The sequence below is a fragment of the Pinus tabuliformis genome, chromosome 8 (assembly GCF_031772625.1).
Source record: "Pinus tabuliformis cultivar Carrire ecotype Pingquan chromosome 8, CPIR1, whole genome shotgun sequence".
NCBI lineage: Eukaryota > Viridiplantae > Streptophyta > Pinopsida > Pinales > Pinaceae > Pinus > Pinus tabuliformis.
This window is the reverse complement of record NC_142294.1, coordinates 625,208,836-625,230,105: the sequence shown is the minus strand read 5'-3', so window position 1 is coordinate 625,230,105 and position 21,270 is coordinate 625,208,836.

Here is a 21,270-nt window from a genome sequence, read left to right as displayed (position 1 = left end):
CTAGGTGGAAACTCAAAGAATATTCTAGAAACTACTCATATGACACTTGCCTCTCTGAATTTGCCCAGGGATGAGTAAGAGATCATGAAATCTCCAAGTGGAACCAAGAACTATCAGTGAAATGACACTAATCAAAATCCCAGACGCTGACTCACTCTCCTGCAAACATCTATATATGGATCCCTCATCCTAGAGATCTAGAGGCTGGAATTTTGTAATTTGTAAGGAAGTGTTGTAGGTTTCTCTTTGAAGACATTGTTGGGTGATCTTACTTTGTATGAGGTGAAGAGGGCTTTCATGCTGGGAGGATGATGTTGGATCAGACAACTTGGTTGTAATCCTCTCTTCTACTACGTCTATCAATAAAGATATTTGAGTTTTCCTCCATATGCTTGTATATCTCTGAATCTTGTATTTGTATATGAATTTATATGGTTAATGTACATTTGATCCTACATTATTTATGGTTATAGATCTCTATGCTTTGATGGTATTTTGCTGCTTTGACTCTATAGGTGTTCTTTGAAGTGAGACAAGTGAGAAAGGAGTGGTGAAAGCTCTATCAAGGGAGAGAGGAAACAAGTAAGGAGACTAGAGAAACACTGAGGTTGGTACTCTCTACTTCTCTCTCATCTATCTCTCATAAAGGAAAACATAAGTGACTTTAGTTTGTTTGTTTCTAAGATAGCTACCCGTCTTAGTGGGACTAGCAGCTCTGAATGGACACTAGTTTTCCTGATAACACTCCTTCGACGCAGCTCCCCTCGGCGCCATCCTTTGACTTGTTCGCAGTCCCTTCACTTTTCCTTTTCGACTTTTGGGTAATGTAGTTTAAAGTCCCGTACTTCCTTGCAGCCTAGATTACTAAGACTATCCCACAATCATACAGTCATTGCACAGGGGTGGGATCATCCATGTACATCTTTAATCGACTTTCATTGACTTCTCCCAAAAATAATTCCCATTCAGCTTCGCGAGCTGAAATGCGTCTCCATCTGTAATTTCCTTCACAACATATGGCCCCAACCAATGCATTTGAAATTTTCCTGGGAATTTTGTGAACTTACTGTCATATATCAACACTAAATATTCAATCTTAAAGGTGCATTGTTTGATATGGCGATCATGCTGTTAGGGTCCTATAATTTTTATAGGGTCACTTGATTATAGATGATGATTATTATATTGTAAATGTTGTAAATAATATTTCATTATGTCTCTAGCCAAAGTGCGAAGGCATTACGTATTATAACCAAAGTTTTCCTCTCATGTCATAAGGGTCAAAAATGAAAAAAGGAGTTTGTCGCTTGTGGTTAAGTCCTGTGCATCATCCAGCCGCTTGATCGTCACTTCGTTAGATCGATGGTCAATGGGGCTTTTCAACCCCCCCTTGCCATCCTACCTTTATTAGCACGGGGTGGGGGGGGGGAGTCCGAAAAGCTATTCTCCTCCCTGTCGGACCCACTCTACGTGTCATCACCTCACTATATTGGACCCCCCCTTCACAACCTACTTACTGCTTTGACACCCCTCCGAAAACTGCCAGCCTCTTCAGCTTTTCCCACCATAATCCACGCTCCCAGTCACGTTACCTTCCACTTCCGCTCCACCTTCACTCCCCTACTACCACATATCTCCTTCGCACCAATGTCCACTTGCCATGTCCCTCCTCATCCTACACTCCGATTTTTCCACCTGATCATCTTTCCCCCAAACATGTGTCTCCACATTGTCCCCGTCCTCGATTTCACCTCCCGCCTCCACGTCATATGTCTGTTTCATGGCCAAATAAAACCATGTTTTTCCCCTATACAACATAGTACTTTAAAACATGGTTTACAAAGAATGGAGAACGTATTTTCAAATACTGAAATAGGTTCTTGTTTCTAACATCCTGTTGCACAAAAACCTCTCTCCGTTTTCTAATAGCTATTATGGTTTGGGAGATGCTAATGATTCTTTGAAGGCATATTTTCTAGAAATTTCCTGTTTCAGCCACCTTTTTACAGAGAATATTGTGGATAATCAGAGATGAATCTTTGGAAAATGGATGAGGTTTTGGTTCCTAATATGCCAAAATAAAAAAGCCTATCTCATGTTTCACACAACTATCAGGAATTGGGAGATTCACTCTCATCATTTTAGCCTATTTTTTCTGACTATGCAATGTCCTGTTTTAGTCACCTTTTTGCAGAGCATATTGTGGATAATCAGAAATGAATTTTGGTAAATTGGTGGACGGTTTTGGTCCTCAGATGCTAACCTCCAAAAACCTCTCTTAGTTTTCGAACATCTATCTATGATTGATATCTTCAAAGGTATGACTGGACCCTATTTTTTCAGAATTTCAGGATGAAAAAGCTCAAAGAAAGTTAGTGACTTGGAGGCCACCTCATCAAAAAAGAGTTGCTATCAAATTCAAATTGCTCTTGTTTGTCACCAAAAATCCACAAAGATAGTGCTAAGTAGGTTCATTAGTTTTACATGTCCTATATTTTAGTTATATTTGTGTAAGACAATTTGAGATATTTGTAAACAAATCTTGATATTTTTTCAAGATATTTTAGTTTAGAATTTGTATAAATACTTCATAGTTTGAAGTAATAGATGTTGATTGTTGAATATAATTTCCTTTGCAAATTGTAATTTTTCTAGTTGCTGGAAGCATCAATAATACAAGGACATTCTTCATAGGATTCATGTGGTGTACGAATTGGTGATGTTTTTCTTCTGTTCATGTGTTTAATCATTGTCTTCTTTCTCTGTCATTTCTGAAAAGCTTAATTACATAACAAAAACTGTGATGAATAGGATATGTTATACAGAACACCCTATTATGGCTGTTAGTAATTTATATGTTTTCTGCTGAAGTCAAATTAAGGAATTCTTCATTGCTCCTTAGTTTCTACTGAATCTTACATTTCTTCTGTTTCATAATCCATTTAAAATTCTGAAAGATCCAACTAGTGCAACCTAGCTTGCCCTATGAAACTCCTTCAAAGTTTGATGCAGATCCAGTTAATCTTTAGACTCCATAGCCCAATGGAATTATAAAAATTTAATCAACCAAGAAATCCAATAAAAAACAATCAGTACAATAATAACTAGCCTAAAATTCACATCAAACATAGCTAAATTTTACAGAGAAATCCCTCTTTGAAGTTGGCAGGGCTAGATCCTAGCTTCCAAAGTGGTTTTGATGTTGTCCTATGTGTTTACTCCCTCAGCCTCAAAAATACAAAACGACAAAATAGTGGCGACCATACTGGGGAGTTGAACATTTTAGGTTCCTAAGAAAAGCATATCAAGTTCCAGATCTGATTACTGATGGTGGATAGTGATCAGACACAAGAAGGTTAAATCATGCACTTGGTGACTCAACACAGTTTAGGTCAATTAGAATACTCCACTTGCAGAAGAATCCAAAAATCAAGACATTCATGGTAACTCCATTGCTTACTGATCAGGTTGTTTCCTAAAATAAGATGACAGGGTATGTGGTAAACCCTGTATCTTGTGAAGTTATAAAAGAAATGAGGGATTAGTTAGTGGATTTTCAAATAGATGAAGTCTTTTCAACGGTCGTGCTTCATTGTTTGAGATCTACCAAGTTTTCTCCTGAAGGTAAAACCTGTTTTTTCTGAATTAGTTGTTGAAAGGTTTGAAAAGGAGATTGAGCTTTTAGATGGTCAAATCCAATCATATAACTTCCAAGATCCTAAACAGTTCTTGGAAATTCTCCCTCCTCTCAAACAAGAAACAATAGTGTTGCATTTTGATGTTGAAATTGAGCATTGTTTTGAGAGTAAATCAGATGACTCATATCAGAAATTGTATGATGATATGGAAAGCATATGTGGAATACCTAATCATGACCATAAATTTGCAAAATACTTTGAGCATCAAGTAATAGGTCATGTCTTTCATGATCCCATAGTTATCTATATGGAGAATTTTTTCGCTGCAGAGTCCCAATCAATTTCTAGTGCCTCCCCTATTTTTCATGATTTTAGAGCTCCCTGTCGTGAATATCAAGCTAACAATTAGTTTCTAGTGCCCTTATAAGCTCTAGTTCTGATTCTTCTTAAAGACAGTGAAGGAGCCAAGGTATTGGATCAAATTTTTGATTGGATATATTAGATATTTTACATTACGTAAAGTCAAGCATTTGGTGTTAGAATAGGATTGTATATACATAAATAAGCCTATCGAGTAAGTATCTTTTCAGCATTTAGATTTTTAGTGTGCAACAATGATTTTAGTTGTTAGTTTGCAGTTTTACAATTTGCAGTGCAGAGTTCAGTTTGTAGTTTCAGTTCAAAGTTCAGTACACAGATCAGATTTGTTTTTAAATTTTTGAACAAATGACTAAGGTTTTAAATTGCAGGGGTTTTTATGACAGAGCAAGTTGTAGATTCAAGATCAGTCCAATGGATCAGGCTACTAGTCTATGGTGTTATTGGCACCTCCAAGGAGACTACCATCCCCAACTGGAGCATATGTTAGTGTCCTATAATTTTTATAGGGTCACTTGATTATAGCTGATGATTATTATATTTGAAATGTTGTAAATAATATTTCAACCTCCAAATTATTTCCAAGAAGGGGTCAAAAAGATAAAATGTGGTTAATTTTACATGAAATCCTAATATTTGAGTTCATTATGTCTCTATCCAAAGTTTGGAGGCATTATGTATTATAACCAAAGTTTTCCGCTCATGTCATAAGGGTCGAAAATGACAAAAGGATTTTGTCACTTGTGGTTAAGTCTCGTGCACTGTCTAGTCGCTTGATCGTCACTCTGTTAGATCGATAGTCAACAGGGCTTTTCGGCCCCCCCTTGCCATCCTACCTTTATTACCCGCGGGGGGGGGGGGGGGGGTTGAAAAGCTGTTCTCCTCCCCGCCGGACCCACTCTACTATCATCACCTTGCCATTTCAGACCCCCCCCCGCCCCCCCCCCCCCCCCCCCCCTCACAACCCTCTTACTGCTTTAGCCCCCCTTCGAAAACCGCCAACCTCCTCACCTTTTCCTGCCATAATCCACGCTCCCAGTTATGTTACCCTCCACTTCCGCTCCACCTTCACTCTGCTACTACCACATATCTCCTTCACGCCAATGTACGCCTACCATGTCCCTGATCCTACACTCCTATTTTTCCACCTAATCATCTTTCCTCCAACCATTTGTCTCCACATTGTCCCCCACCTCCATTTCACCTCCCGCCTCCATGTCATATGTTTGTTTCATGGCCAAGTAAAACTATGTTTTTTCCCTATACAACATAGTAATTTCAAACATGGTTTACAAACAACTGAGAACGTATTTTCAAATACTGAAAGATGTTTTTGTTTTTAACATCCTCTTGTACAAAAAATTCTCTTAGTTTTCTAACAACTATTATGATTTGGGAGATGCTAATGATTCTTTGAAGGCATATTTTCTAGAAATTTCCTGTTTCAGTCACCTTTTTGCAGAGAATATTGTGGATAATAAGAGATGAATATTGGGAAATTGGATGAGGTTTTGGTTCCTAATATGCCAATATAAAAAAGCCTATCTCACTTTTCACATAGCTATCAGAGATTGGGATATTCACTCTCATCATTTTAGCCTATTTTTTTTAACTGCGCAATGTCTTGTTTTAGTCATAGTTTTTCAAAGCATATTTTGGATAATCAGAAATGAATTTTGGTAAACTGGAGGATATTTTTGGTCCTCGGATGCCAAGCTACAAAAACCTCTCTCAATTTTCTAACAGGTAGCTTGGATTGATATCTTCAAAGGTATGACTGGACCCTATTTTTTAGAATTTCGGGAGGAAAAAGCTCAAAGACAATTAGTGACTTGGAGACCACCTCATCAAATAAGAGTTGCTATCAAATTTGAATTGCTCTTTTTTGTCACCAACAATCCACAAATATAGTTCCAAGTAGATTCATTAGTTTTGAATGTCCTATATTTTAGTTCTATTTGTGTAAGATAGTTTGAGATATTTGTAAACAAATCTTGATATTTTTTCAAGATATTTTAGTTTAGAATTTGTATAAATACTTCATAGTTTGAAGTAATAGATGTTGATTATTGAATATAATTTCCTCTGCGAATTGTGATTTTTCTAGTTGCTGGAAGCATCAATAATACAAGGACATTCTTCACAGGATTCATGTGGTGTACGAATTGGTGATGTTTTTCTTCTGTTCATGTGTTTAATCATTTTCTTCTTTCTCTGTCATTTCTGAAAATCTTAATTACATAACAAAAATTGTGATGAATAGGATATGTTATACATAACACCCTATTATGACTGTTAGTAATTTATATGTTTTCTACTAAAGTAAAATTAAGGAATTATGCATTTATCCTTAGTTTCTATTGAATCTTACATTTCTGCTATTTCATAATCCATTTAAAATTCTGGAATATCCAACTAATGCAACTTAGCTTTCCCTGTGAAACTCCTTCAAAGTTTGATGCAGATCTAGTTAATATTTAGAATCCATAGCCCAATCAAATTATAACAGTTTAATCAACCAAGCAATCCAATAAAAAACAATCAATACAACAATAACTAGCCTAAAATTCACATGAAACATAGCTAAATTTTATAAAGAGATCCCACTCTGAAGCTGGCAGGGCTAAATCCTAGCTTCCAAAGTGGTTTTGATGTTTTCCTATGTGTTTGCTCCCTCAACCTCAAAAATACAAAATGAAACCACATGCCATGCCTTTTCACGGTCCCTTTGCACCTGCTGATGAAATCCAGCCAATAAACAATCCTCCTCCAATTCAATGAGTTGTGTGAGCTGTTCTTCCATGGTATCACAATCAACCATGTTCGTTAATACTGCAATTCGTAAACTTGGAACTATGTACTCCATGGGCATTATGACCTCCTTCCCATATACCAGTTTGAATGGTGTTTTACCTATCAACTTCTTGTAGGTAGTCCTATATGCCTAGAGAAACGCTAATATGCGCACATCCTAGTCATTTCGCTTCGCATTTCAAATATTCGTCAAAGCGCTTTCCAAAATTTTGTTGAAGGCTTCTACTGTGCCATTCACTTGAGGGTGATAAGGCATGCTCTTCTGATGATGTACTTGGAATTCCTCGAGAAATGCAATGATTGTTTCATTCAGAATGTGCCTGCCCCTATCACTCATCAAAATCTTAGAGCAACCAAATCGAGAAAAGATATATTCAAAAATAAACTTTTCTGCGGTAGCAACACTACAATCTTTTACAGGCTGTGCCTCCGCCCACCTGGTTAAGTATTCAGTCGTGGTAATGATATATCTGGCCCCTGTCTTCTTCTCTAGTGGCTGTATTGGTCCCACAAAGTCTATTGCCCACTTATCAAATGCCTGCAACGTCACTTGTGGATTCAGTGGCAATTCATCTCTTTGCGATGGTCTCCCCGTCCTTTGATAGACATCGCACGCTCTGCAATATATTTTGGAGTCCTTATGCATAGTCGGCCACCAAAGTCTTGTGCGTAGGATCTTTTGCACAGTTTCTCTTCCTACATAATGTCCTCCCGCTACTCCTCCATGTGCTTCTGCAAGGATACTTTGCCACTCATACTCTGAAACATACCTACGCAATATTTCATTAGAGCCCATTTTTTATAAGTGTCTAATGATAATAGAGAAATATGTTGCCGAGACCGCTAGTTCTTTCTTTTGTTGCGTCAAATAACCTTCAGGAGTGGTGCCTGTAGATAATAATTGAATTATATCTGCGAAATGATCACCTGCAATGCACACAACAAAGAGATTCGCATTAGGCAACCTTTCCTTGAGATTCATATGTGGTGAGCACTAGTATTATAACAATAATGCTGCAACTCCTGGGGCTTCCTACTTTACTTTTATCAACCGATAGTTCATAACAAACTTGGAAGTGATGGTGTTGTATACACAAGTACTAGCTCTTACTGCAGGCTATCACTTGGTCAGCTGGCACAAGATCACTAGGAGCTCAAGCCAACTTCTATGAGTTTTCAGAAGAAGTTTTTAACTGTGATGAAAGAAAGCTAACTCTACAAAGACTATTCTACTTGCAGAAAGAGAAAGAAGACTGGAGTGTAATGCAAACCCTAGCAAACCCTAATTTTTCCAACTAACCCTACGTTTGCAGAAAAAGAGATGAAAACTAATAAAATGAGTGCCATTGACTACTGAAAAGGTAAATTACATCTATTCAAGCTATTCTCAAAAGAAAATGAGAAAAGAACATCTTTTTGCGTTTTTATGTGAAATTGTTATGCATGTGATTTTGTCTACTTGTGATTGTGGCAGATATTTGGTGGCGAAGGAAGGCGGATTTGGTTCTTGCAGAGGTGTAAGAAGGTGTGGAGGGGTCCTAAGAAGCCTATGGTAACCTTCTGAAGACTTCCCTTGCAATCAGACTTCAAAAAATCACTCACAGGAAATTCTACAGGAGGTTGCAGGGGATCTACATGAGGATCTACAAGAGGATGTCGAGAGCTATTTTTAGAGGTTTTAAGAGTGGAAAAATGGTGGAAAAGGGTATCTAAAGACTAGAGGGATGTGTTGAGGTGTCTAAGGCTTAACAAAGAGGATCAGGAAGGAAAATGATGGTTGGATTTGTTCAAATGATGAGAGGGAAGCTTATGGAAAAAGTGCAGAAATTAGGGTAGATTCGTGAAGGACTGTGAATGACTTGTGAAACTTGTGAGAAATGAGATGATGCTGGGTGCTTTATTGATTTATTGTGAGCTGAGGTGTGTTGTAAGAGATCTACACATCTAACTACTGAAACTGAGAAAGAAAATGACTAGTTGCATCAAGAAAACAGAACCATATCTCTAGTTAACCTAATTTCTGACCTAGAAACATGAAGTGCTGAACAATACCCTATGAATAGAAAATCTTGCAAAGAGATTTATTATAGAAGCAAGAAATAATCTTGAAAAATGAATCTGAAGAAAAACTTTAACTTTTCAAATCAAATCATCACACTAGAAATTGCATGGAAGAAGCAAAACTGTGTTTTTAGTGGCAGCAATAGTGTCTTGACCTCAAATCATGGCCCTAGGAAGGGAGAAAGGAGATAAGGGCCTACTGTTGGACTTTTTGAATCTTAGAATATCACTGTATTAACCTATTTGATCAACTGAAACAAAAGCAGCTATGCGAACCATCAAAAGCAACCTATGCTAAACAAGGTAAAATGAATCTATGTAACAGAAATGAATCTATGTAACAGAAATTAACTCATGAATTGAAGCAAAAACATATAAGTACAAAGAAAGATGTGCTAGGCAGCTTGGGTTGGGCCCTAACCCGAGAGCTTCAACCCTCTAGAAGAAATCAATGCTGGCTCATAAAAAATGTCATCTCCATTATCAAAATAAAAGTCACATTACATAAACTGTTCACAAAAAGAAGCTCGAAAATGAGCTAAACAAGAGCTGCAGAAAAGTGTGAAAATTCTACTAATAATTGGCTAACCTACTGAGGCTCTAAGCCCCCCTATTTATACAAATGAAGTCCTCCAGCAGTCCTCCTAACATCAAGGGGCTTGACTTGTGGAACTAGAGATAGACAACAGTTCTTCTTGACTTGCTCGGCGGCCCCCTTGGATGCATCAATTTGGTTGTTTGTGCTCTGAGTTTCTGATGGAGGATTCAAGGTAGGGAGTCATAAATGAGGGGGACACCCTCCTACAAATCCTCTCCCTTGTTTCCCTTGAATATTGGCTGCCAAATGCTCATTAATCCTTTGAATTTGTCCAAAAATTGACCAAAAATCTGCATAAAGCACACATTAGACTTCATGGCATAATGACTAACCCATTTCACTCTATTAGCATAAATATAATAAAAAACATGCAATAAACTAATGAGAATGGTGGATTAAGCTGAGTTAGGAGGCCAAATGAGCCCATATAATTACCCATTTCTGGGGCTCATCAGTATGCTCATCCCCATTCTTAATGCGCGATAAGTGATCTGGACCAAAATTCCACTTTCTTGGCTTCACAGTTACTTAAAAATCATATTCATGGAAAAGTAGCAACCATATGCAAATATTTCCCCCGAACACAGGCTTGTTGACCAAGTATTTCAAAGTAGAATGATCTGTATACATCTTTGAGTGCGCACCCAATAGATAGCACCTGAATTTTTGTAGCACATACACCATTGCTAAACCTTCACATTCTGTGGTTGAATAGTTATTTTCCAACTTAGACAACTTTCTACTCATAAATGCTATTGGATGTTTAATATCTCCTTCACCTGGTTGGGTCAGTACATCTCCTAGCGCGATACAAGAAACATCTACATGAATGTGTAACTCCTTCCAATCAAGGAACACTAAAATGGGCATGGTGACCATTTTCTCCTTCAAAATATCCAAACTCTTTTGGCAGTCCCTGTCCCAACAGAATGTCACATCCTTTTTCAACAATTTCTCCATGGGCACAGTGATTTTTGCATACGCTTTGATAAATTTCCTATAATATCCTATATGGCCCATTGTTGCACGCATTTGTTTAACATTCTTTGGAGCCTCCAAATTGATGATTACTGCAATCTTGGCAGGGTCTACCATCAATCCCTGCTTGCAAACAACATGACCTAAGAGTATCTCGTAGGGTAAACAAAATACGCATTTCTTCAAATTAAGGGCTACCTGATGCTTTCGAAAAGTATCCAACATGAGGCATAGACTAGCAACAAGTCTCTTTAATAACTCGAAAACTGTCCAGTCATCGAAGTAAACCTCCAAACATTTATGGATAAATTCCTTGAAGGTTGCAATTACCACCTTAGAGAAAATTGCAAGGGTATTCTTCAACCCGAAAGGCATCACTATATACTAAAAACAACCCCATTCAGTCGCAAAGGTGGCCTTACTCCGGTCCTCCGACGCGATCTTGATCTGATGGTACCCTAAGAATCCATTTGTGAATGAATAGGCTTCTTGTCCTCACACATTCTCCAGTACCTCATCCATGAATGACGTAGGGAATGGATCATGGACACATGCGTCATTCAACTTCCTTAAGTCTACGCATATCCGAATTTCACCCTGTGTTTTCTTTTCTTGAATCACCATAGGACTAACCCAGTCTGATTCCTCAACAGGTTCAATTATCCCAGCTTCAAGCATTTTATCCAATTCCTTGTGCACTTTTTCCTTATACTTAGGATTTAATCATTAGGGTGTTGTTTCACTGGATTTGTATCTGGCTTCAAAGTGATCTTCATGACTCCTAAATCCCCTACAATCCCTTTGAGATAAAAAAACTTGGTGGGAAACAAGTCTTGATACTCTTGCAATAGCTCTGCGACTTTATCTACTATATCTTTGTCCCAATAGTCACCTATGTTCGTGAACTTTGACTACGCTTCCAATCCAATATTCACCTACTTGGTCTTTAAGGGTTTTGATATATCAGGGATTTCTGCCTTAGGTCCTTCGATTTCGCATTGTCCTTCAGACTCAGGAATCTGGATGTTCCTGGGATCTTCTTCACCATCCTACATGGTTACATTGTAGTATTCAAGCACATGGCACAGCTGTGTACCCCAATCTGGTTGTACCCATTCAACTGATTCTTCAAGCATTTTGAATATAGCAACTTTGATCGTCTGCAGTGCTTCATCTATACACTCAAACCCATCTTCAAAACTAAAAGTTAACATAAAACATTCTTTCAAAACATTCCATTCCGCGGTCCTGTGTCGCAACTCCATTTCCAGATACTAGTTCATCGGGATTGTATCCAAAGTGTGGTAGAATATATGAACCCACTCCGTTGCGGTTCTTCTCCCCATGCTTTTGTCCAATGAGGTAAGTGCTTACGTGGATCGTCCTTCCTTGTGTATTTCTCTGTAATGCAGGTATTAGCGTACCCAAACCTCAAATTCATCATTCTCTGATACTCCTTCCAGTTTTCAAAACTGTTCTTATGCGTGCCCCACCAACGGGCATGCATAGCTCATAGCACAATGTCTAATGCTCGGAACCGATGTTCCTCCGGTACATCCCTTTCAAATTTGTTGAGAAATAAATTGACATCCTCTAAAACATCATAATAAGGTAAATTGCGTACCTTGGTGGATATACATTGTAGAGATTTTGTAACCCTGTTACAGCGTAGCAATGATACTTCATGCAATCAGTTTTGCCAGTGCTCAAGCTCCTCGTCAAAATCTGAATTACAGGAGCTATCCTTCTCCCATGTAATTCGCCCATCCACCATAGGGTTGATCCAATCTTCATCTCACGCAGTCAGCTTATATATCTGCTCAATATCATCGTCTTCTTCTTAATCACATATTGGTTCAGTATATCATGTACTTTCCACTGGGTTTAATGGTACAATGACCCTCATTTCTTTCTTTTCGAATGTCATGTTGCGCTTCTTTAGATTGATGACTACGTTCATATCAAATGCCCAGTCAATTCCAAGCAGTACTGGATAAGGGTTACTATCGTCCATGATTTCGATCACTTCAAAGTCGGCTATGGTGCGCACCCCTTCAATATCCATAGTCACTCCATGTAGGCGCCCCATAGGAATAATATTTTGTTGATTGACCATTCTTAGCTAGATCAAGGACCACTGTAGCATCGGTCTTCCCATTCTTTCCCAAGTTTTCTTTGGCAGAACATTTGCATCAAACCCTAAATCAAGAATTACCTGGTCCATTTCGTATTCTCCAATCTGGGTAGTTAATCTCATTTCATGACCAGTCCTCTTCTTACTTTTGCCCACCTTATGTATCGCGTGCTGTTCTGTCAGAGGCTTGTTATTACCCATGCAATTATCTATCAATTCTTGCAGTCCTTCGATTGCCTTCTTATCCCTTAGGAGTTTCATGCAAGTTTTCAAAAAGGACGCTAATAAGGAGGCGTCTTCCTCCTGCACAGTACTAGTATCTTCAGGCTTTCATGTATGTTGAGGCCTTGACATAGAAGCTCCTTCGTCTGTAAAGCTCCATTTTGCTTCCATAAAAATTTCCTTCACCTTATTCACATCAAATCCTGTCTCCTTATCAATAGCCTTGCGTACCCATACATTTACTTCTGGTTCTTTCCCCTTATCTTCTCCAGTAGTTATACCACTTCGTGTAACAATATTGGCATTAGGCCCATCTTCGCAAGGCTCCGACCTTATCATATAGATATTCTACATAGGTTGCTGGGTCTGAGTCTTCTTTTCTTGCATCTTCGCAAAAAGAACTAGGCAATCTTCTATGACGTGGTCAAATTGTGGACAATATTGACAAGAAGGGTGTGTTAGATTCTGACAATCACGTGCAAAATGACTTGCTTCCCCACAATTGTAACAGATGATCTGACCATGACCCCTTCCAGCTCCTCCTCCTTGCCCTCTTCCTCATCCTTGGAACCCTTCGCGCACTACAGTTGTGGCATGATCTTGTTGAGGACAAGTCTCTCCCTGCATTCAATACCTAGGGCTTCTACCCATCATTAATTCATTACTTCGATAATGATGCTCATCATGATGCATAAATTTGAAGAAATTGCAAAATAACTGCCAGGGGCGGGTTGGTCTCTACAAAATTCTGTAGTAGATGACAATTATTTGTTGCATGTTGTCCTGTAACCTGACAAATATCACACCATGGTGCTACTCGTGTGCTCTACCCAACGGTATTTTCTGGCTTTAGGGGGATAGGGCCTCCCCCAATAAGATAATTCTGATAGACCAGACAATGGTCCTTATTGTGACCATGGCCCTTGCATTTCAAGCACCAAACTTCTGTGCGAACCTCAGGCTGGGCTTCCTTTCCCTTCTTCAGGCTCTACAACTCCATATGTAGGCTAGCCAGTTGTGACTGAATCTGTTGCACCCCCAGATTCATATCCTGAATGGGCGAAGCTTCCAATCTCATAGCAATCTCTAACGCTTCAGCTTGCATGCCAATTTTCTATTGTGACAGCGGCAATATCAAATGGGGTAACAACGAAGTAATGTACCAATCCCTATGTTGATCATCTGTGATCTGCATATTAGCCTGCTGCAACAAACATTTCAACCTCTGATCAAAGTCCCATGCAGAATCATTCACCTTTTGCTAGATCTCTTTAACCTCTGTCACTGACTGAGCTTGTGACTTAGGCTTCTTGAATTCACTATTGAGTGCCTTCTTTGTCTCATCCAATGTTACATTTGGATGTGCTGAACAATACTTAATGTACCAGCGTAATGCTCTATCTTGCAGTTTTGTAACCAATCTCGCTTTCTTCACATCATTATTTGTAACCTGTTGTGACTTCCTCACAACATCTGCTGCAAACCAAAACTATTTAGGGTCTTCTGTCCCTAGGCCCTTGAATATGGGCATCTTCATCGCATTGGCCATGTTGAATAGTGGAGTTGGAGGTGGAGGTGGTGGTGTAGGTGTAGATGTGTGAGGCGGAGGTGATGGTGGAGGCAGAGTAGATGGATTTGGTATCCCCACGATACCCTGCTTTACCATCTGTAGCGCACCTAGATGTGTTCTTAGAACACTACTTTCTTCGTCACTATCATACGCTCGCAATAGAGGGTTGTATTCAGCACCTGAATCTAGGTCTCTTTTGAATGTTTTTCCACTGCAAGTAACTCCCATCAGGTCTCTTCTAAACATTAATTTAATGGCATAACCATTTTCTCGCACAATATCATTTTAGTCCAAGTCATCAGGGATTTCAGGTACTTACCTCTTGGTCATTTAAAGGATCCTCGTTCAGCTTTGCTATAGCTTACAAATGTATCAATCACAAATTCACTGATGAATCCACCCAAAATGCTATCGATCCAATAATTGACAACCGTCACAATCTTGTTCTCTAAAGCTTCCATATGCCTTACCAACTCTGGAGTCCACACAAGAGGGTTGTCCAACTTCCATGTGCCTTGGCTATTTGCCAATTTTGATAACCACTGGTGTAATTCACATGAAAAAAAGCAAAACAGAATTTCATGTTCGACGGTATATAGATATCTATACAACCACTCTTCCTTCGACAGACACAAATTCCTATTTTCCTGAGTTGCAAATTCATGCAACTTCCGATCTATCTATTTTTTTCTTAGTTGGGAACCATTTATTTGACATCACATATTCCTCAGACAAATCCCGATCCTGACAACGAAACCATTTGTTGGCTTGAGGGGTATTGACCCAGGTTCAGAGTTACTGCGCCAACCAACAAAAGCCTAAATTGATGGCCCTTTCGGCAACATCCCGCATAGCGCAGGTTGCAGTATCACTCGAAGCAATATTGGGGGATGATAGAACCAGGTTTTTGCATCTAGAGGTCTATGTGATGGATTTCTGTTACTTTTAGGGTTTTATCCCGACCTTCGTGAACCCTAACCCTTTAATTGCATAAATCACAGTAACTTACAAAAACAATATCTACCCCTTTGTGGAACACTTAAAACATTCATAACATCATGTAAACTATCAAATCTACTATTTGCGTGCACCAATTTAGTGTTTCTTCAAATAATTATAGAAAAACAGAGCGAATACATAAATTACATAAGTAAAGATAAAGGCACAGATACACAAGTGCGCATATAACCGCAGGGGCCCGTGCACTCATCTTGTGGACTTACCAAGGTCTCCATGCACACAACTACAAGAGCCTTCCCCTTCACCTAAGTGCAGAAAATAGACTTTTCTGCCTCAGACTACTTTCCCATACAATGATCTTCTATTATCTGCTTACTTCCTATGACTCACTATGACTTCTTTATATAGCTTCTTCTTTTACAATACCATGGTTCGCGAACCATGGTGGGTCACAAAACATCCTATCTTCTAACAAACTAAGGGACTAAATCCCCTTTGACTCTTATGACCTTCGCACTCCGCTCCCTCAAAATGTGGAGACTTTACATAATTAACAAAATTAGTTACAAAATTTACCCCAGGGGACCCTGTCCCAACACAGGTGTCTATTGCATGTAAGATGCTCATCATTTCTTTCTCATATGTAAATTAACCCATATGTTTTCCATTAAGTTGTTGACTGGTGAAAGCCAATGGTCTACCTTCTTGCATTAATACTGCCCCAAATGTCTGTACTTGAAGCATCACATTCAATCACAAAAGGTTTTGTGAAGTTTGGTAGGGCCAATACTAGAGTGGAGCACATGGAATGTTTGAGAGAGAGGAAGTCCTGCTGAGTTGCGTTAGTCCAAAGAAATGAATTTTCTTTGAGAATATTAGTGAGGGGACGAGCAATGCATCCATAATTGTTGAAAAAATTGCGATAGTAGCCCATTAAACCCAAGAATCCCCTCAATCTCTTTAAGGTTTTTAGTTGGGGCCAATCTTGCATTGCCTAAATCTTTTTCAGATCAAATCTCACTCCTTCACGACCCACAATGTGTCCCAAATACTCTACTTCTTCCATGCCAAAGGAACACTTGGATAATTTGACAAATAATTTGTGATCTTGGAGCAGTTGCAATACCTGGTCAACATGCTGAAGGTGTGTGTCCCATGTTATGTTGTAGATGAGAATGCCATAAAAAAAGACTAGGATGAATTTTCTGAGATATGGTTTCAGAAGGTGGCTCAAGAGGCTCTAAAAAGTGGATGGGGCATTACATTGACCAAATGGCATGACAAAGAATTCATAATGGCCTTCATGAGTTCGGAGGGATGTCTTGAGAATGTCAAATTCCATCATCAATATTTGGTGATATCCCAAGCGAAGGTCCAACTTGGTAAAAAATTTGACACCATGCAGTGCATCAAGTAGATCATAAAATACTGGAATAGGAAATTTGTCCTTGATAGTGAGCTTGTTAAGGGCCCTAAAGTCTGGACACATGCACCATTCACCATTCTTCTTTAAAATCATGAACATGGAAGATGAATAAGGGATGGTGCTGGGACGAATAACACTGACTTCGAGGAGTTCCATCGTGCACTGTCATCCAGTCCCGACAATTTCATCCCCTGCCGTCCTTCTTTCTTCCTGGTCAAACCATCGTGACCCTTAGGTTAGTCGGTCACGATTTGTTTTGGTGTCCAATCATATTTAAATTAATGTTACTATATAGTTATATTGGAATTAATATTAATTACAATTATATATAATTTAATATTAAAAAAAATTAAATGAATGAATAAGATTTGTTCTCAATGACATATTCTTCGTCGTATAAGCAATGCAAAATTATATTGGTTGATTGTGGTTGGAAATGTGGAATATATGTAAGCATCGTAAAAACAATTGCGATTAGTAGATTAGAAAGTCCCCATGGTCTATTTTGTAGTGTCATTTGATTTTTTTTTAAGGAGACTACGTTGTGGCTACTCAAGTGGATTCCTCTTTGCTGTTTTGTTGGCAAGATTATATATGAAGTTTGGTGATTTACAAAATTTTATGTTAGAGTGGATAATAAGATGGTTTACACCTGTATATAGCATTCTTGCTTTCATGGCTCTATCAGATGAGCCTGTTCCTCTTTATATGTATTGCATTCCAGCTTATGTACTCCATACTACTTTGCTTCTATTGTAGACTTGAAGAAATGAAAATCAAATAAAACTCATTGAAATAATCTATTAAACAAATAATAAAATAATAAAAAATATTATTTAATTAAAAAAAAATATTATTATATAAAGAAAACCAAGAGAATGTCACTGACGAACTATACATACCAATGATTAACTACATATGCCGAGATAATAATCACAACATGAAGAAAAATATCATCAATAAGCTTGAGGAAAAAGCGGGTCAGTAATAAGCTTTGAGGACAATATAATTCATAACAAAATAAAATAAATATAAATATTGTAAATGATAAATAATCAAATAATGATTATGTTAAATAGTCATCAAGTTAAGTGAAAAGGCATGTCTAAAAGACATGCCCAATCATGAAGGGACACCTTCCTAGTATATATGCGGGTCCTCATTGTAACATTCAACATCACTTGTACATTTTTATATATAATAAATTCTTATTACAAAATATTTTTTGTGTATTTTTACATTAAAGACAACAAGCTACAGTTTTGTTGCTTCATCGCTCTTGGTCCCAGTAAAGAGTTACCACTTGTAGTTTAGTGTCATCCTTCCATATATTATTAAGGTGGATATATTGTTTCATTTGTGCCACCAATATTTCCGGGTTATATCCATCAAATTTGTACATGTTTCCATTTTTTTTTACTCTGAAAGGAGTTTTACTCCCAACTGATCAATACTGTGGTGGTCAAAATCCAAAATGTTTGATATTACCAAATATCTTGTGAAAGTCGGGGTTGGACTGTAGTAGAAAATACCCCAAAGTTGTAGCATTGAAAAATATTTTGCGACAATCTGATCTGGACTATAGTGGCTAAAACCCTCATTGCAAAAAGAGTCTGATATGCGTTGTGAAAACCCCAACTGTTGAATTTGATCTGTATGACAACAACATAACCCCAACTACTAGATCTTCTCTGTACAACAACGACCAAACCCGAACTATTGGATCTAATCTACACGAAAAGGTAGGGGGCGATCTTTAGATAGTTGAGGGAACTATGGTCACCAAGGAGTGTCAAGTGGTACAAATTGCGAAATACATAGGGGTCCAATAATAGTACTCGGTCCAATCTTGCAAAGAACCAACTAAGGAGGATCGACTATACCCTTATCCATATTACCCGACTATCCTTCTGTACGTGCAAGTAATATCCCTGAGCATTTTTCTTACTATACTGTAATTTCATGACAACCGACGGCTTATCTAAGGTTAGGTTACAGGTTACCTTAGGGGAGCTTCCGATATATCCAAGGGTACGTGGAAGTGCAATCTATGCATGGTTCTATCTAATGTGCTACTACTCAAAGGGGTACCCACATGGGTTACAAGGGAGTCCAACAAGCGTGACCACCTCTTGTAGTTCCTGCGTGCATGGCTCCCCAAGTCCGCATGTTTATGCGCTCAATGACATATCTTGTGGTTTAAAGATGCTAGAACACATATCTAGCCTAAAAAGAATTTCTACCAAAACTGGAGGTACAATTGGCCTTGGAAAGTGCTCTGATGCCACTTGTTATGCACTTGACCTGTGAGAATAACATAATGCTAGAAATATGAAACAATATTTCTAGGAACACATAAACATCACATGAATTGAGACAAGTTACATAGATATTTTATTATTTAGAAGCAAAATACAATGTTCACTTGCCTCTTCGAAGGGGCAACCTCCAACAGAGCAGAGCTCAATTACAATAAAACTGAATGATTCTTCCTTTTCTATCTAAGACTATTTATAACTTTATGGCATCCAAAACCCTAACTACTAGTGGTCCCTAGAATAATATGGGTTAACCACTTTATTTATTAACTATGGTATGTTTATAACTAATTGTGGTCCCTTTTCTATAAGGTGGGTCAACCACTTACAATTATTATTAATGCAGATAACCGCTTACAAACTTTATTGACTCAACTAATTAACTATGACTTTGATGAGGCCCCTTGGGCTTATTACATAAATAAAAGGGTTTGGATTTAAACCTAACAAACATACCTTGTAGTATTAAAATACCTATGCACCTTGACATTGACAGTTGGAGCACTTTGTTAAATTTTCATCAGGCACCTCTTTTCCTTTTCCAGCCCTAACTCTTCTCTTCTTGCACTGACCATCTTTTCCCACACATCAGATTATCCTCAAGAAGGATCCACATATCACATCTCAACAGGAGGTTAGAAGTGTCCAAATACTCAGACATGTAGGAAGTATAATCAATAATCAGATAAAAAGTAAAGACATAAAGGAGTAACATAAATACAAAAGTACTTATCTTGAATGAGAGGTGATCAATTTTCTCTTGAAACAACCTTCAAGAGTTGTCACTGTCCGTTATCCATATATCACTTGTTTCCTTCAATATATTTCAACCAGGCCTAATTGAGACTATCCCATCAAGGGCTACATAAAATCTGCCATAAGTGCTAGAAAATATTCACACTGATCATGTTATGGTTTCTAGGTTGCATATCTCAAAACTTTGTCATAATCCAAGGTTTCTTCCAAACCCTAACCTCATAATACCCATCAAACCCTAATAGCAAAATTGCCCAGGGTTTCCTTCAAACCATATTATTCTTTTAGGTCTCCACCATCTTCTCTTGCTTCCAACAAATTAGGATTCATATGGGTGATATTCAATAACTTTTCTTTAGCCTAGCTCTAATACCATGTTAAATTTTCTTAAGGATTATTGTTCTTTGCTTTAGATAATTGCATTTTATCATTTACATGTAGAATACACCCCACAACTTCTAACATTTTTCATATTTACCACATTATTCAACAACATATGCAATTATATAGAAACAACAACATCATCATCAATGCAGTGGAACATAAAAGAACAATAGAAGAAAATCATTCACACATAGAGACACCAGGATTGGTCGGAGACTAGGGAAAAACCCATTATGGGAAAACCCTTTCAAATTCTTCTTCTTATTAGATTGCCATTGGATGATTCAACAGAAGGGAGTACAATGATCCATATCTTCAACCATAATCCTATCTAGCAAAATCAACTAAACAACATCCATAGGATAAACCCAACAATGTTAATAATCAAAAAATTTCTTTAGAAGCTTGCGATCAACTATCACTGTCTGTGGTCAACTGCTAAACTCTGTGTTCAACTGACAAAATCTTTGGTCAACTACAAGACCAAACCCTAGGTCCCAACCACACGGAGAGAGATTTGTGCATGCAACTAAAACCTTTCAACCACATTTATAGGCTTACATGCTTGCGGTTACAACCAAAATTTCCCTGTTGTATGCCTACGGTTGGGAATCAAAAACCCTAGAACACACATGTGAGATTCAAACCCTGTAATTTTGGACTTGTGCGAGCCAATCTCAGTGAACCTGCCTTAGACCCGTGCAAGACAAAACCAAGAAAGAGAATAGAAGAATGCTTCATGACGATTACCATATGAGGTTGAGGTCACTTGTATTTATATGCTTCCAAGAGTGTCCAATTTTCTATAGGGCCAACCTAATCAAATGTGCACATGTGGGCTAAAAATACACTTTCCCTTGTCCAAATTGAACACTTCAATAGTCAAAATTGATCCTATCATAAAGAGGAATATTGTCCCATGGTTGGAATTTGTCACTGAGCTGCCAAATTAACAATTCATAATTTTCGCTATAGATTTTTGTCTATGAGGTTTCAAACCATGAAACTTGGACCACATTGAGACAAAATAGTG